Source organism: Dasypus novemcinctus, chromosome 25, assembly GCF_030445035.2.
Source record: "Dasypus novemcinctus isolate mDasNov1 chromosome 25, mDasNov1.1.hap2, whole genome shotgun sequence".
NCBI lineage: Eukaryota > Metazoa > Chordata > Mammalia > Cingulata > Dasypodidae > Dasypus > Dasypus novemcinctus.
Window position 1 is genome coordinate 30,296,654 of NC_080697.1, and position 12,622 is coordinate 30,309,275.

Here is a 12,622-nt window from a genome sequence, read left to right on the forward strand (position 1 = left end):
CAGTCTGATCTGATTTAAGGCTTTAGCCCCCAAATTTTGACCTATGGGGCTCTTAAGCATTCCTTGAGGAAGATATTTCCACTGAAATAGTTTCATGGAATCTTTGTTATTGAAAGAAGGCACTGAGAATGCAAATTTCTCACACTCCTGGGACCCAAAGATTTTGTAAAGAAACAATCCTTTAAATCAATAACAAGTGGCCAGTTATGAGGGATCATAGCTGGTGTGGGCAAACCTGGCTGCAGTGCACCCATAGGTTTAATGACTGGGTTGATTACTAGGAGATCTGTTAAAAGCCTCCATTTGCCTGATTTTTTTCTTAATAGGAAACACCAGAGAGTTCTAAGGACCAAAAGATTCTTCAATGTGCCCCTTATCTATCTGTTACTTAGCTAATTTATGAAGTATCTTCAATTTTCCTAGAGTTAATTGCCACTGTTCAATGCAAACTGGAGAGGTTGTAGTCCATTTAAGAGGAATGGGTTTGTGTGGTTCAAGGAGACTAGATTGAACAGTGCTCATTATGGAAAAGGTGAATATCTTGATCCTTCACCATTACAAGAGTTGTGGGATCTATCAGTTAAAAAATTCCCTGGTAGTGCTTACACAGTTCTAACCCTGGAACATGCCCTTGTTTCCTTATTAATTGTGGACTTTGTTTACTATATTGGCTAACCTGGGGAATATCAATTTCAGCCTGCCATTGGTCTAATAGATCACATCCCCAGAGAGTAATAGGTAAGTCTTCAATATACAGCTGCAGAGTAGAATGTTGTCCATCAGGTCCCAGACAATGAAAAATTTGCACATTCTGTTTTAGAACTCTGGGAGTGTCAAGTCCCACAACAGAAATAGATGCATTTTGTAATGGCCAAGTAGAGGGCCAGTGGTTAGAATTAATAACAGAAATATCAGCTTCAGTATCAATAAGTCCTTTAAACCATTTGTTCTGAATGATTACTTCACAAAGAGAATGAGGTTCTAAAATCTTTTAAGTTAAAAATTCTCCTGTTACTCCTGTACTTCCAAAACTATTTTTCTTTCATATATTCTCACTAGCTCCTACAGGAATATAAGGGAGGAACAACAGTTGTCCTATGCGATCTTCATTATCAGCTTTCCATGTAACTAAGGTGGACCTGATAACTTGAATCTCTCCTTAATAATCACAATCCATTACTCCTGTATGCACTCTAACTCCCTAGGAGGTGAGACTGCTTCTCCCAAGGAGAAATCTGACCATGCCAATTGGTAAAGTTCCCAATTTTACCAAGACAGGGTTATATCCTGGAAGCAAAATAACAGGTTCTGCCATAGGAAAATCTATGGCTGCATTTCCTGCCATGGCAGGGGATAAGTCAAGGGCACTGCAGAGTATAGGGGAGTGCTGGAATTGCTCTGCTGAATGGGGAAGCCCCCTTTTGGAACAGTGCTAGCATCAGGCCCTGCTGGAAGTTTTTCTACAAGGGAGTGCCATTCTTATGACAATTAGACTGACAAAGGCAAACCCAATGATTTCCTTTAGGGAAGCGGAGGAATGGCTCAAATGGCTTCTGAGCTGAAATATTTTGTCCAGGCAGCATTATTTTTCTCTCAGACTTATATTCTGACAATCTTTTCTCATATGACCAATTTTTACATAATTGAAACATTTCCCAGAGAACCTCTTATGATTTTTATTCCTGTCATAGCCTGAGCCCTCATTGTAACATGGTGGCCCTCCATCCCTACATCCTGGCACAATTTAATATATCCACTAAAATCCACTTTACCTTTCATATTCCCAATAGCCTTCTGAGAATCCTGTTTAACATTTTCATAAGCCATTAGCTGCAAAATAGTAGCAGCAGCTTCTAAATTAATGACCTGTTTTTTTGGTAGTCTCTTGTAGCAGAGTAATAAAGTCTGGGTAAGGTTCTTTAGAACCTTGTAATATTTTTTGAAATAACACCAGAGGCTATCCTTTAACCTCAACTTTTTCCCATTCCCTTAAGCAATATTGATGGACCTGTGTGATAGCTTGATCATTCATTGTTAATTGCTGATCTACTCCCACCCAATTCCCCACACCCACTAACTGATCCAAGGAAATGGGGATATTATGGGCTCTATTATAAGAAGCCTGAGTCTCTGCATAACCAGTCCACCAGTTTTTGAATTGTTAAAACTCTCCAGACTCTAGGGAGATGTGTGCTAGCACAGATCAGTCAGCTGGGATCAGCCTAGAGCCTTCAGCCATCCCCTGTACTGTACTGTAGGTAAAAGGAGAATTTGGACCTATTGTTGCACAGCTGCTCTTAAGTATTTCAAAATTTTAAATGGGAAGGGTTCATGAGTGAATTAAAACTCCCCATTTGGATTTTGAGGATCAACTCCAGGAGCTATTCTTTCTCATACAGTGACCGGAAAGGCCATTTAAAGTGCCTCCAAGTCACCCTCCCTTCTAGCCTGTAAAATGTCTTTTTGTAAAGCTGATGAATTTGGCTGAGCATTTCCAGGCATAGGAGGGGGAGGAGGTGTCTGTGGGGGGGTAGTAGTGACTTGCTAAAGTCAGTTAATGCCAGAACTGAAGGCAAAATAACTTTAGATTTAGTATCAAAAAATTCAAAGGTAGGAGCTTCCTCACCTTATCTATTTTCCTTTTTCTCTTCCTCATCTTCTGTTTGCAAAGGTTCCAAAACAGATTTAATCATTGTCCAAGTGGACCAAATAGTAACAGGGAGCAGGACACCTTGTACATGAATTTTTCTAACTCTTCTCCTACTCTTTCCCAGTCTAATTCTAAGCTTTCTACTGCTGGGAACCGTGAACAATATTTTTCCATAATCCATAAATTTCTAAAATATGAAACTCACTGGCCTTGGATCCTTCTGCCTTAAGGAGTTGAGGAGACAGGTATATGGGTGATATTTTGTTGAACTGTTTCCATTTCCCATTGTAATCCTGCTAGAATACCCAAGAGTGTCCTTATTCACCTAGAACTTGGAAGGCCTTCTAAACCACTCATGGCTCTGCACTTTGACAATGCCTTTAATTTAGCTTGAAGCTCTTCTTTCCTTCAAGCCCCATGTTGGGAACCAGTTGCTGAGACCAACTCAGCAATAGCTCTGAACAAAGGGAAAGTGATGCAGAGCTGAAGAAATAAAAGGACAGAAATAAAGACACAAGAGAGGAAACAAAGATGGAGCCAGGGGACTTCAGAGCTTCTGAAATTGAGAGCCTCGACCTTAGTATCCACATCATATTTATTTGGAAACTAATGAGCAGCTGTTTGCTATCAGAACTGCAACATTTGCGATAACAGAAAGCAACTGCAACATTTACAATAATAGGAAGCAATTGCAACATTTACAATACTAGGAAGCAACAAATTAGGTAAGCCATTTTCCCACAACATTAGACAGCTAGGGAAATTAAATGTATTTCTGTAGATGAGATGTTTTCAACTTAAATGTAATAAATATGCCCATTAAAGTCACATCAAACAGAAACATATTCTTAGATTTAAATAATTTGTTTTCTTTTATCAAATTTCCACCATTAGCCAATGATGTTTTTTTTCTGTTGTTAGACATATATAGAGCAAGGGGAAGTGGAGCTGCCTTTAAGAATTGCACGTTGAGTTTGGAAAAAGAATGGCATAAAGGATTCAAGACAAAACCTAGTCATTTCTAAGCAGATGCTTTGAAATACTGGAATTTTGAAGGGTGTGGACTTAAAAATGTGTGTATTTTTTAAAAGATGCTATTATTTATTTATTTCTCACTCTCATTTGTACTCACTTTCTGCTTTCTGTGTCTGTTCATCTTCTTTTTATTTTTTAGGAGGCACCTGGAATGGAACCCGGGACCACCCACTTGTGAGGGAGGTGTCCAACTGCCCCGGCCGGCAATGAGGCCTCAAAACCTGCCGAGAAAGAATGGTGGGACAAGAGACACAAAGAATGACAGCAAGACAGGGTTCTGATCAAACTGCAACTTTATTAAAGGGGGCAAAGTACATATACCCTCGGGTGGGGGAGGAGCGGGGATTGAGGTAGTAGAGGCTAAGGATTGGTTGTTGCTGTTGCCGGGGTGGGAGGCAGACCTTAGTTTCACGCCTTGCACCTGCTTTTGCGCACTATCTTATCAGCCTGGGCAGTGGCAGGAAGACAGAGAACAAAGAACTGAGGGGGAAGAAGAATGAGGAAGTAACAGGGCAGATTTGAGTTCTGCCATGATTTGGGACCCGCCATGTTGTGGTGAACTAATTATAGCTTACTCAAATAGGAAAGTTGGCTCCGCTCCGGTGGCCGTGCTACTGGCTCTGCTAAATTCGGTGTGTGCTCATTTTTACTGCCCCCAACATATCCTCCCTTTTTCTTTTATTAGCACAGTATTTCTCGTACGGCTAGCTGAGGGAAGTAGAGGCCTCACTTCCCTGATGTAGATGGCTCTGATTTTTCGGGAAGGGGTGTTATTGAATATGCAGTAAAGGCAGACGGAATGAGGGGGGGGCTGTGCCTGATTTGGGTTGGAACCGTGCCCGGTGAGCCGGTTCAGCTCACTCACACACATGACCAGTCTTACCCGTCATGGGGAGGCATGGCAGCAAAAGGCCATGTCCCTGTCTTAGGTTGACTGTTAGGCCAGTTCAGTTGCCCATCATTGGCTAGCCAGCCCAGCTCCCTGAGCAGTCAGAATGCTATCTACACGTCCCGCCTGTCTATGCAGGCCGAGTGTGGTCGAAGCACCCTGCCTAGCGGCCTTAGCAAACAGAACGTACCCCTGTAACAATGAGGCATACTTCTCAGAGATCAGTTAGGTTGTGCTTACCTCTAACTGACTCCTGCAGTGCTGTGCCTGGCACTCAGCAGCTTATTGGTGGGGAGGATTCATCCAGGAAGGGAGACAGTCTGCATGGTCCATGGACACACCTTGATCAGTGAGGTGGAGCCGATGGTAACGTACCTGGATAGGCTTACCAAGAGCGGAGTCAATTTGGTCCTTAACTAACTGAATAATTCTTTTTATGGCCCAAGGTCCAAAAGACAATATGAGGAGTATAGTTATTAGTGGGCCCAATATGGGAAGAATATAAGGGAGGATTCCATTAAACCCCCAGGAGAAATTTCCTTGGGTTTCTCTTTCTCTTACGTTTTGCTAGCCCCTCCCTCACTTGGGCCATGTTATCTCTAATGATGCCGGAATGATTAACATAAAAACAACACTCTTCCCCTAAGGCTGCGCAGAGCCCTCCCTCTTTAAGGAAGAGGAGGTCTAAACCGCTGCGATTTTGGAGCACTACTTCGGACAGAGAGTTTAGGGATTTTTCTAAGTGGGAAATGGAGCTTTCCAGACGAGTTATGTCTTTGTCGACGGCTCTCTGGATAAAGGAGAGGGAAGTTTGTTGTGAGGTAAGGGCTGTGATCCCTGTCCCAGCTCCAGCAAGACCTAAAAGGGAAGCAATTGTAATAGCAGTGATAATTTCTCTTTTCTGTACATAGACTGGCGAGAAATAGTGTTGCCAGGAATCAAAGAATTGGTTATCATTATGAAAGTAAATGCAGGGAAGTATAATGGTAAGTATGCAAGTTTCTTTGGTATGATTAAGAGTTTGGATACTGAGGCATGGGGTGAGGCCGGTAGAGGAACACAGCCATTTTGTGTTATTATGGGGTATTAGGAACTGGGCAGTTGCTTCAGGGGTAACGGTGAAATTGCAAAGAGTTTTCATGGAAGAAACGATAGTACCCCCGATCTTAGTGACGCAAAGCCCGCTCTGAGAGACTGACTGAATTGTCAGCCTTATTCTCGTTTGATTCCAGCTACAGGAGGCAGGATTGCTACTTGTGGAGGTTTGGTAAGAGGCATTGGTGGCTATAGCCTCATAGTATGGTGCTGCGGAGGAGAAGCACAACCAACAATTTTTTGTGAGATTGGGGTTGGAATAGTTTAGAGAGAGGAATGTGGCATTAAGGAGGGCAATGAGCGGGTTATGCAGACTCAGTGAAGGTACGTCAGAGGAGACATTAGAGGAGACGCTAGAACGAGAAATGATAGGGTGAGTATAATGAGGCAATGGGTTGAGAACTGAATTAAGGCCGACTGGAATGGGGGATGGTGAGGAGATGGCTGGGTTTTTTCTTATAAGGAAGAAAGCACCAGCATCATGCCCATTCATGTAGAGCCGTATTCCCCATGTGCGGCCAGCAAGCCATTGGACGTCACTGGGATTTTTTACTTGTAGGGTGACGTTGGTTTGCTGCGGGGAGAGTTGACGACTGAGTAACTTAAGGTTGGGGTCGTTATTCGGGGCTCCCTGCCATCTGACTGCCATAGATTTGCACCCCCAGGAGGGGCAATAATAGTGTGCAGGGTCATGGCAGGAACGGGAGGAGGAGCCTGCTGAAGAAGGACAGATATAATAGCCTGAAATTGGAGGTTCCCCGGGGCCTGGGACAGCACCTCCCCCACCGCCATAGCAGCCCTGTCCCTGGCATCCCTGGTAACAATCGGGACTTTGGCCTGTAAGGCAGCAAAGGTGAATAGAGAAGATAGGGGAGGTGGAGGTGACCTTGTATTGACATAATTTCTCCTGTTGCCAGAGGCTCAATGTCCAATTAAAAGGTTGGTGGTCTGGGTTGGTGAATGTAATAGGGAGACAAAGGAGGAAAAGAGAGATAGTTTTAAACAGTGAAAGGCTCACGGAACCCATTATGGGAGGAAGACAACAAGGGAGATGAAGATGGAGACGAGAAGCAGAAAGGCGACAGCAAGGAGAATTCGTTGGCCAAGGTTCCAGTCCTTCGGGGCGGTAGAGGCTAGGCAGATGGCAGAAAATACTGTTAAAAAGACAAAGGTTATGAGAAAGAAATAGAACAGAAATGGTTGCGAAGGGAGTGAGAGAAGCATTTGCGCTTTGATTGAAGATCACCTGGTTGTTGATTGAGGCGGGAGGCTTCTCCGAGGTGGGTTTGTGAGGACTGGATCAGGCACGTCTGGTTGAGGTGGCGTGTTCTCTTATTGCAGGCTGTTGCAATGACAGGGGCTTCTTGCGATTCTTAAACGAGCTGTAAAAGAAAAGAGTAAGTTTTTTCTCAGGGGGAAATTATCTCCCTGGAAGAATTAGTTTGTGGTTGGGAAGACGGGGGGTTGACTTGTTTTATTAGTCTTTCTGGTAGCCAGCGAGGGCCGTTCCCTTTTTGATCGTATATGCAGGTGGAGCCTCATCCCCAAATGATCACGGGGTCGGGCCCGTTCCACTGTGATGTTAAAGGGTCATGCCACATGACTGTGGCCTGCTGCGTTTGAGAAGCAGGGTGCCAATGTCTATCGGCGGCAGATTGCCCATTTATATCCAAAGTAAGGAAATTGAGAACAAAGAGAGCGTGGTGCAGGAGGTCTCAGGGCCGCTGTTTGGAGAGGCTGAGCGAGCTCTCAGTCAGGCGGCTTAGAGCATTCTTTAAAGTGTGATGGGCACGCTCTATAATACCTTGGCCTTGGGGGTTATATGGTATGCCTGTAATATGATTAATCTGTAGCTGTTGGCAGAAGGTTTGAAAGTTTTTTCCGGTATATCCTGGTCCATTGTCTGTTTTAATAAATTTGGGTTGCCCTAAAATGGAGAAATAGTGTAGTAAATGGGATATAACATGTTTTGAGGCTTCCCCGGATTGCAAGCTAGCCAGGATGAAGCCACTGTAAGTGTCTATGCAGACATGGATGTACTTTAGTTGCCCAAAACTAGTGAGGTGAGTAACATCCATTTGCCAGACTTCATTTGGGATAAGTCCCCTGGGGTTAACTCCTAAGTGGGGGACTGGTAACTGGGTTACACAATTTTTACAGGTTTTAACAATTTCCCTAGCTTGTTCCCTAGTGATATTGAACTTTTGACGGAGTGTGTTTGCATTTAGGTGGTGTTGAGCATGGGCTTGTGTGGCCAAGGTTAAAGGAGTAGAGAGGGCAATGCATGTTAGCCGGGTGGCAGCGTCTGCCAATGCATTTCCTTTGGCTAAAGGTCCCGGGAGGTTCTGGTGGGTGCGAAGATGTCCTATGAAAAATGGGTGTTGTCTTGCAAAAATGGCTTTCTGAATTTCAGAGAATAGTGGTACTGCATTGCTTGATGGCTTAATAAAGGGGGTTGTTTCTAACAAAGGCAGTGAGTGAGCTATGTATGCGCTGTCAGTGTACAAGTTAAATGACTGACTTGGGAGGTGAGAAAAGACCTGCAAAACCGCATAGAGTTCAACAAGTTGAGCTGAGGTGTAAGGGGAGGGCACAGAGAAAACCTGGTCTTGGATAACGTAGGCGGCGGTTCCGTTTGCTGAGCCGTCAGTGAAAACCAGGAGAGCTGGGTTAATGGGTTTTTGTTTTGTGATTTTTGGAAAGGTGAATGGGTGAGTTTTTGCAAACTGAATTAATGGGTTAGCTGGGTAATGATTGTCAATGTTGCCTACAAAGGAGGAGCATGCTATGGCCCACTCATCGTCGGTTTGAAAAAGCCAATTGACCTGCTCTTGTGTGTATGGGACGATAAGGGAATCTGGGTCTTTGCCAAAGAGTTGGCGGCTGGTTTGTCTGGCCTTGGTTATAAGTGTAGCAATAAGAGAAAGATATGGTGAGAGCACCCGGGGAGGGGTAGCTGAAAGATGAATCCAAAGCAATGGGCGACCCTGCTTGTCTTGCTGGTTATGAGGGGACTGCCAAAAAACGCCTGTTGGTGTGTGAGTTGTAGCCAGCACTATAAATGTTAAAGGATGGCGATAGTCTATTTGATAGCAAGTTTGTGTTTGGATGGCCTGATTTATGACCTCGAGCGCTTGTGCCGCCTCTATGGTTAAACTCCTACGAGAGGAGGGGTTGGTGTCTCCCTTTAAAATTTCATTGAGCGGAAGGAGCACTTCGGTAGGTACTCTGAGATAGGGGTGAAGCCACTGAATGTCCCCCAGGAGCTTTTGGAAATCGTGCAGCATTAGCAAATGGGAGGTTTGTAACTTAATGCGAGGGGTTAGGACCTGCTGATCCCAGAGTTCGAACCCAAGGTATGAAAAGGGATTAGAAGTTTGTACTTTATTAGGGGCTATTGAGAGACCTCTTGCTGTTAGGTGTTTGAGAAGGCTTTGGTAGCAGGAATGAAGTTCAGTAGGGCATGACCCTGCCAGCAGGATATCATCCATATAATGGAGAATATAGATTTGTGGCCAGGCCTGCCTAACCAGATTAATGGTTGTGGCAACATATTTCTGGCACAAGGTGGGGCTGTTTGCCATTCCTTGCGGTAAGACTTTCCACTGAAATCTAGGCATAGGGCCCTGAAAGTTAATTTGGGGGACACTGAAGGCAAAAAGCTGTCTATCCTCAGGATGAAGAGGTATTGAGAAAAAACAATCCTTCAAGTCTATAACGATTTTATGAAAGCTTGAAGGGATTGCGACTGGTGAAGGAAGGCCAGGCTGCAAAGCCCCCATAGGGATCATTGCTTTGTTAATGGCCCATAAATCTTGTAATAGTCTCCATTTGCCAGATTTCTTTTTTATGACAAAAATAGGGGTGTTCCAGGGAGACTGTGTGGGCTCAATATGTCCCGCAGCAAGTTGTTCCTGTACTAACTCTATAGCTGCTAAGGTTTTCTCTAAGGTTAGTGGCCATTGATCAACCCACACTGGCTGTGTATTTTTCCAAGAAATTTTTTCAGCATGGGGTACAGGAATGTCAACGGCCATTATGTTAAATCCTGCAGGAACCCAAGTCCCGCTTTACTTGCATTAGGTTTTACTGAGATAGGCTGTTTAATGCCTTGACTGTCTTTGCCTAAGCCCTTGCCAGGCAGAAAGTCCATGTTAAGCATTTGGGCAGCAACGGTGTTATTAGGGCTGCACATAAAGACTTTCATTTGAGAGAGGATATCTCTGCCCCATAAGTTAATGGGAAGATTGGGCAGTACGAAAGGAGAAACTGTGCCCTTATTGCCTTCGTTATCCTCCCAGTTCAGGGTTTGTGAGCTTTGGAGGGGGTTGGTGCTTTCCCCTATCCCTTGTAAATGAGTGGCTGCTACAGTAAGGGGCCAAGATTTAGGCCAGGAGGAAATAACGGTAGCATCAGCTCCTGTGTCTAATATTCCCTCAAAAGATTTGCCATTCAGTTTTAGTTTTAAAGTGGGTCGGTTATGACTTATGGCTTGGACCCAGAAAGTATCAGAGGAGCCAGGACTTTCGTTGGTGCACTGCAACTTTTTGAAATTGGAATTAGCCTGATGTAAGGGGAGGATGACAAGCTGTGCTATACGAGTGCCAGTGGATACTGGGACTATGTTATACGAGGTGGCTGCAATTATTTTTATTTCGCCTATGAAATCATTATTTAATACTCCTGGGAGGACTTGAACTCCTTTTAAGGAGGTGGCTCTCCCCAGTATAAGGCCGAATGTATTGGGGGGCAATGGCCCGTACACTCCTGTTGGAATAAGGACAGGGCTGGAGTCCGGGGTTAATACTGATTCGGAGGCGGCACAGAGGTCCAATCCTGTGCTCCCTGCTGTTGCTCTCCATAGATCTGCGATGTAGCAGCATGGTGAATGGTTGGGAGGGCTGGTGCTGTGGGTTGAACAAACCGTGTAGCCCAGGGTTTGTTCAGGGTGGGGCCTGGGGCTAGCCCCGCTGGGAGTTTCCCTGCCACCGGGGTTTGAGTGGTAGGTTATTAATATCTGTATGAGAGCGGCACTCTGAAGCCCAGTGATACCCTTTTTTGCACCTTGGGCAAACAGTGGAGGGGCGTGGCCTAGCGCCAGGGATAACGGGCTGAGGTGTTGCAGGAGCCTTCATAGGGCAATCCTTTACAAAGTGCCCAGGTTGCTCACAATTAAAGCAAGAAGATGAGTTGGCTAAAGTTTTCTTTAGGTCTTTTTTAAAACTTTGAAGTGCTGCACCAATGGCCATGCCCATGGTTTTGGCAGGCGTAACATTTGCACATAGGTGCACCCAATTAGAAAGATCAGTGTTATGAAACGGGCGGATGGCCTGTTGGCAAGGCTCATTTGCATTTTCAAAAGCAAGTTGCTTAATAAAATCACACCCGGTTTCCGTGTCACCAAACAGATGTTCGGCTGTGGCTTGAAGCCGACTAAGGAAGTCAGCAAATGGTTCTTCTGGCCCCTGAGTTAATTTTGCCAGAGAAGAAGTTGGGTGATTTTTTATTGGCAATTTTTTCCAGGCCTTAAGGGCCGCCCTCTGAATTTGAGAAATGAGCCCTGCACTGAACCGGGCCTGGGCTGCATTGGACTGGGCGGAGCCTTGGCCCATGAATTTTCTTACTGTCCAGCCTTTTGTTTCTTCCCTTTTCTCATTGCGTATAGCATATTCTCTGGCCGCTTCCTCGTAATGTGAGCGCCAAGTAATGAAATTTCCCCTGGAGAGCACAGCTTTAGCTAGCTGGAACCAATCATTAGGTGTTAATTCCTTATCGCCCAGTGCCTCTATTAGGGCAAGGGTAAATGGAGCAGTGGGCCCATACGAATGAACCGCCTTTTTAAATTTTTCAATGGATTTGAAACTTAAAGGAAGATATACATCGGGGGAGGGGCTGCGCCACCGTGCATGGGTTCTCGCCCTGAGTGGGGTGGGTTCTGGTCTGGTAGACCAGGGTTCAAGTTCATTTTCCCTGGGCTCTGGCCTGCTAGATGGACCAGGCTCTGGCCTGCTAGATGGACTGGGCTCTGGCTCACGGGTTTGCTTCTTCCTAGTGTGGGTTTGAGGTTTATCCTCCCCGGACTCATCGGTACTATTGTCAGAGAGGGCTAGGTCTCTGTCGGGAATGGGAGGGTGGAGTTTAGCAGAAGTGGACCGCCCACTCTGGAGAATGGGGAAGGTGAGCGAAGGGTCCTTGCTTTTGGTATCGGGAAGTGAGATGCTTATAAGAGTTTGAGTGAGCTCCCGAATACTGCGAATTTCAGCACGAAGCTCGCTAATCTCAGAAGGACCTGAAAGAGTGGGAGGTTGCTGAAGGTTTGCAAGGGAAGGCATTAAAGCCAAAGGATATAAAAATGGAGGATTTAGATTGGAAGAGGTTCCATATGGGGGGGTTTAAAGGGCGAGAGTGAGAGCAGCTCAAGGTTACATTCCATGTTCTTATCAGGGGTCTTTGGATTGTCCTCACCATTTCCATCCTCGGGTGAGGGGGCGGAAGGTGTGGCAGGGTGAAGGGGCTCGGTATCTGCATCGTCGAGGGAGATTAGGCTAAGGGGTGAACCCGGACGTGAGGGGTGGGGCTGCGAGTGCAATTCAGACCTTTTATCGCAACCCGAAGGGGGCTGAGAGCTCAACTTTAAGGCAGTTTCCCCTTCTGAGACTAGATTCTTTATATCAGGGGTTGGGGTATAATTCCAAGTATACCCTGTATTAGTTGCCAGTAATTGAATGCAGTGACGGGGACTCTCTGAGGTCCAAAGGTTTTGTAATAATCAGTTAAACAATTGCCTACTCTGTTCCAACATTTTTCATCTATTGTGCCCTCCTCGGGAAACCATGGACAGGTTTTGAGAACAAACTTAAAAAACTCAGTTAAACTTTTCTTTTTAACCTTAACTCCTCATGTCTTGAGTGCCTCCTTTACTTGGCAAAGAAATAACAAGTGTGAGGATTCTG